The sequence below is a fragment of the Mastomys coucha genome, unplaced genomic scaffold (assembly GCF_008632895.1).
Source record: "Mastomys coucha isolate ucsf_1 unplaced genomic scaffold, UCSF_Mcou_1 pScaffold3, whole genome shotgun sequence".
In the NCBI taxonomy this organism is placed as follows: Eukaryota; Metazoa; Chordata; class Mammalia; order Rodentia; family Muridae; genus Mastomys; species Mastomys coucha.
Genome location: NW_022196909.1, coordinates 22,982,985 through 22,988,700, shown reverse-complemented (window position 1 = coordinate 22,988,700; position 5,716 = coordinate 22,982,985). Strand labels below are relative to the sequence as shown.

At 36.2% G+C, this 5,716-nt stretch overlaps 1 long non-coding RNA gene across 1 annotated transcript; it reads right to left on the bottom strand.

Moving 5' to 3' along the window:
* Positions 1 to 300: 300 nt before the first annotated feature.
* On the bottom strand, positions 301 to 5,099 carry LOC116074775. The gene is made up of 2 exons (XR_004112282.1): positions 5,016 to 5,099; positions 301 to 1,872 (listed from the first exon to the last, which is right to left on the bottom strand). It is a non-coding gene; the product is annotated as an uncharacterized LOC116074775 (long non-coding RNA).
* Positions 5,100 to 5,716: the final 617 nt, after the last annotated feature.

The following is a 5,716-nucleotide window of genomic DNA, read 5'->3' as shown; positions in this document are numbered from 1 at the left end:
ATTACACATGTTTTCTGTGTAACTAACTGTATGTGTAAGCTAGTAATTTTCCACAAGGCCATGGTTAAGGCCATGGCTCCTGGCAGAAGAATAGATAATTTTAGGAGAAATTAGGTTACTAAGGATGTGCCACTGAAGTATATTTCCTTTCTCCAGACATTTTCCCATTGCTTTCTCCTTCCTTAGCAGTGGAAGTGAGTTAATTCAAGCACAGTTGGCCACTCTGCCTTTACACTCTGAACTACCTCAGAGCTCTTGGGTTGGACTTCTGTTATAATAAAACATAAATAAAACCATTCATTAAGCTTATCTTCTCCAGAATTATTTTAATGTTTATAGAAATCAGCATGCAGATGTCAGAAATTCCTCCCTGTTTTTCTGGATGGACATTGCATAGCAGTTGTGTTCCATGACTTACTGAAAACATAAAACAATTTAAATACTATGTATAAGATAACTTTTTAAAATCCACATACTCTTTGTTTGACATTTTAAATACATATTACTTTGTAAATATAGTTAACAGATGGAAACACACTATTCATGTCCAAATAACATTTGAAATTGTTTAAAAACAATTTATTTTCAGTTATAATTATGAGAATCGGGTATCGCTACAATACCCAAGCCCATGCCCCGTTTAATGCCCATGTTCAATAGTCCTAATTCAGATGCCACTTTTAAATTTCATTCCAGTTTCTTTTGTAACAGTTTTTCCACTGTGAAATATAGTAAAACCTTGAAGCATTATTATGTGAAGGAAAAACACATTTATTGGTACACGATAAAACTAACAATAAATAAGTTCTCCTGTCAGAGACCCAGATGAAGAGAAGAGGAAGAGAGAGATAAGTGTAGCTGTAGTTGATTAATCTGCTCTAATCACCTGCTGTCAGCACAGGGCTCCCTTGCTCTCCTAATGTTCTGGATTCTGCAATGAAAGATACACACACACACACACACACACACACACACACACATGCAGCATTATATTTAATAAGCCTTAATCAGCTCAATGGCTCGGGCATATCCAAACTTCCACATTGCTAACACCTCCCCTCCAATATTCCTGAATTATTGCTTATTAAAATCTATATTCCATCTTTGTTATTCTAGATCAAATTGAGGGTTGGGGGGGGGTGGCTGGAGCTACTCTTCCCTGACTTTTTCATGATTGTATCAGCTCTCTCTTCTGCAGCTTTCAAGCCTGATCCTTGTGCTTCCTTGGTATGATGGTACTAAATCCTTCTTCCCTGGGTTTCCATTCCCTGGGAAATCTAAAGTCTCATCTCTGTCTCCCTGTTCAGATATTCACTGATGGGAACTTTATTTACCAATTAGAACCAACTGGGGACAAGGACCCTCAGTGTCCTACATGTAGAAGTGCAGACTCTTATATAACTTTGGGAAACCAATTAACGTAATGCAAACAATAAACCAAATCCACAACAATGGGGATGTAGGGAAAAGGAAGTCAGGGATGTAGACAGAACTCCCAGGGTAGTCTTCACTTTTGTCTTCTGTATTGATTATTTATGTATTTGCTTAGTCAACTTGGCACAAACTAGAATCACATAGGAAAGGGGAACTTCAATTGAGAAATTGCTCCATGGAATTGGGATGTGAGCAAATCTGTGAGTCATGTTTTTAACTGCCGGTTGATACAGGGGGTTACAGACAACTGTGACAAATGCCATTCCTGGGCAGGTGGCCCTCCACTATAAAAGAAATGTAATTGAGTAAGCCAAAAATTACAAGCCAGAGAGCCTATTCCTCCACAGCTTCTGCTTCAGTTCCTCCTCTAATGTTCTGCTTCCAGTCAAAGAGCATCATTCTCTGCTGCGTTGAGTTCCCTCTATGAATGACTTTTACCTGTAATTCAAGATGAAATAAGCAATTATCTTCCCAAGTTGACTTTTCTGGTGGTATTTTATCAGAGCAGCAAGAACAGCAAGAAGGACAACAAGAAAAACAATAAACGAGTACAGCAACTTCCAAGAGACAGAGTTTTAGTACATTGTTTAAAATAATGTGCTTGTTATGGGTAGGATCTCTTTTTCCAATTTTTAAAGTTTTATTTTACTTTTTATTGGTTATTTTGTTTATTTACATTTTCAGATGTTATCCCCTTCCTGGCTTCTCTTCTGAAAAGCCCCAGTTTCACCCCAGTTCCTCCTGTCTCCATGAGTGAAATATTCTTGGAACTTTTGGCTGAAAAACCTACCAGTGCTCAGAGCTTAATCAGCTGTTACGGAAACTTTGAAGATATTGCTGGAGAAATACAGACCCTTTTTGAGCAGTTTCAGGGAGAAGATTCATTTAACAGGGCTGTTTTGTGTACTACTTTTCATTAAAATTCTGTGGTTTCAGGTCAGCTGAGGCTGAAGAGTCAGCCTTTATTAACCAAAAACTCATGAGTGCCTCTGAAATGAAAGCTTTTCTCCACAGGAAGAATTCATTCTAGTCAGCAGGCACTTCAAAAATCAGCAATGATTCTAAGATTCAAACACTGTTGCCTTAAACTATTCTTTGGCCCTTTGTGTCATAGTAGAAGCTGAGGTCCAGGGGAGGGCTGGTGTTGCCCCTCGGACAAAGTAGACCAATTTTGTAATGTCTTAGGAGTGTCTCGTGTGTCATTGTTTTGGAAGGCATGCAAAGATCATGGAAAGCAGCCAGGATGTGGCAACAGGTAGCATGCCTGGAGCCTACAAAGAGATCAGGAGGCAGGAGGAATGTGAAGCTTGTGTTGCAGATTGAATGGGTTGCTAAGATACCCATGGGGAAAAAAGTAAAAAAAAAAAAAAAAAGAAAGATAAAGAAAAAAAACTTCATTCCTCTGTGACTCTGTTTCGCTTCTGAAACATTATTTGGGGTTAGTGATTTTTTGTAATAGTGACAGAAATCAAATGAACATACTCCCAGGACAACCACTGCAGAAAAGAGACAAAATGTCCTCAGTTTGGCTTAATGTTGCTTTAGTGGGCTAACGCCGCTTGTTTCATAGACAAATAGATGTAATTAGAAAAGTAAGATGAAAATAAAGATTTAATGTTCAACCTTCAATTTTTTGGAGTTTGTACTTAGTCATGATGGGATGTTACATTTTCTGTTTCTATTATCTACTCATAAGCACATTAAATTTAATCATATGATTCTGACAATGAGAAGTGGATTTTTAGAGTAGAGATAATCCAGCTCAAAGTTTTACATGTTCATCAATCTGTTGCTTATTTCATATTTCTTGGCATGTTTTAAACTGGTAAATGAGAAAGTGAAGAATATTTTGAATAAGCTCTTAGTCAACTAAAATCTTATAATTCCAGTAGTATAAGTGCTCCTCCCCAAGAAAAACTTTATATAAAAGTATAAAATGTATAAAAACATTCTTGATTTGAATGTAGCAAATATGAGGAAAATGTGTTTATTCGTTGAATTGATTTCAACTGCAGGAAACAAGGCAACATGAACATGGATGGTTCACAAAGCTGCGTTCACCAACTGAAACACAAGAACCTGAGAGTGATAATTTTGAGTTAGTGAAAGATTGCAAGGTGTTCCTTTTATGGAACGGACTGCGTCTTAATATGATAGAGAGAAAGTAAATCAGTGTAATATCATTATGTCTCCTTTTAGCATCTGATAGGCTATGAGCTGGCAGGAGTGTGTTGTTAAGGACACTGGTGAAAGTTTTGTTAATCTGTTGTAATGGTAAATTTGACCTTGGTCAAAATCTTATTAACTATGACCCAACAATCATAATCCTTGAGAGGATTTCACCTACTGATCGAAAAAGCAGAAGTAACAACCATTTATTTGCACTGAGTGTACTCTGTTGTTGTGATCAACATTCGAATTATTAGCATTCCTCCCCAGTGTACAATGATCTCATCAATGGGACTGTCAGAAGTCCTTTGGTCATTCTGTGATTTTGTCTAAGGATTAACTGTAACCTACCTTTACCCTACAATTAGTGGCCTCACCTTTACTGTTTGAACTTGCATGCCACTGAGTGTCAGGCACTAATTTTAATACACATTTATCCTAACTATAAAGTCAGATAATCTGATAGGAAAAGTGTGTAGATTGACACCGAGAATACCTCCAGAGAGTTGGCCATGCAGCACTATTGTTCAATCGGTATAATGAGGCAAGCATCAAACTCAGTGGAAATTTAGTACTCTGTTACGTCTTTGTACTAAAATTCTTGCTAGACCAGACCAGGCAATGTTTATCATCAGTCCAGGTCAAGGAGCCAAGATTGCTAATGTAGAAAAGTGGGTGCTATGAAGCCCTTATAAGGTTTACAAGATAATTAGATTTTACTTTCACTCCTGTGGTTAGATAAGCATCTTCCCTTGTAGTCTATGCCTTTTTTGATGCTGTCAAAGAGAGAGATTCTCCACAGTGGCCACAAATTGTGGCTTACTATTTGCACTGCCTGTTTCTGTGATTGTCTCTGGATTCCTTGACAGAGCCAAGATGCAGAGAAGTTAGTAAAAACCTGAACAATAGAGATTTAAAAATTAATATTCTTGGGGCTGGCGAGATGGCTCAGTGTAAGAGCACTGACTGCTCTCTCAAAGGTCATGAGTTCAAACCCCAGCAACCACATGGTGGCTCACAACCACCCATAATGAGATCTGACACCCTCTTCTGGTGCATCTGAAGTCAGCTACAGTATACTTATATATAATAATAAATAAGTCTTTAATTAATATTCTTTTTCTTTGACAGATTTTATTGAGGTATTACATTAAATGTGTTCAAATAGAGGAAATATCAGTAACCTGTGACTAAATGATATATTTCATTAATATATTTCCTTATGCTTACTCCCACACATTTCCTGCTTCCTTCCCGTTTTCTTTCCTTTGAGGCTTATTGAAAATGTGTTCTTACAAATCCAATTACAATTAGTTTGTTTTCTGTCCCTCTCTCATATTCTATAGATTCAATGATAAATAAAAAGTAGAAAGTAAGTGGAAAAACTGAAAATTGCTATAATCCAGGCTCACCTGAAATGTGGAAAAAGAAAGAGAACATGGATGGAATTTGCCAAGTTGAAGAAATGCAGAATACAGACAGACCAGCTGTACATCCTGAAAATAATAATGGAGCAATGTTGAGTTTGGAGATTTTTATGTCATTATGGAACTGGTATTCTTTGAAAGGTCCATGGAAGAGGGACAGTAAGATTTTTGTTTCTTTATTTGTTTTGAACAATGGTAATTACTTAGTTTGGGCCTCCTAAATTTCAGAGTTTGGGGAAATTATATGCCTCCTGAGTGGTTGAATAGTAGAGACTTTAGGAAGTAGAGTAAGAGGGAAAAATTAAGTAAGACATTAATATTTGATAAACATATAATGTGAGATTCATGAAATTAATAATTTTTTAATTAGATATTTCACTTCCTTGAAATTTTGTTTATTTTGGCAATATTAGCTTTGGGTCAACTATTACAGTGAAGAAGTAGAACTTTTATAAGGTAATAAATTAGCTATTACATTGAGAAATGTTAACTGTTGCATTTCAGGACAGGACAAATTTTATATAATCTGAACCAAAAGATCAAATTATAAATCATCTCTATTAATTTGTTTTTACTTTTCTTTTGGATTTATGATGTCTTGATATTAATCATGAAATCTATTTTGCTTAATGAGTGATTAATGTCTCTAAGGGCATTTAAGTATTCTGTATTTTTTGTTCATTATG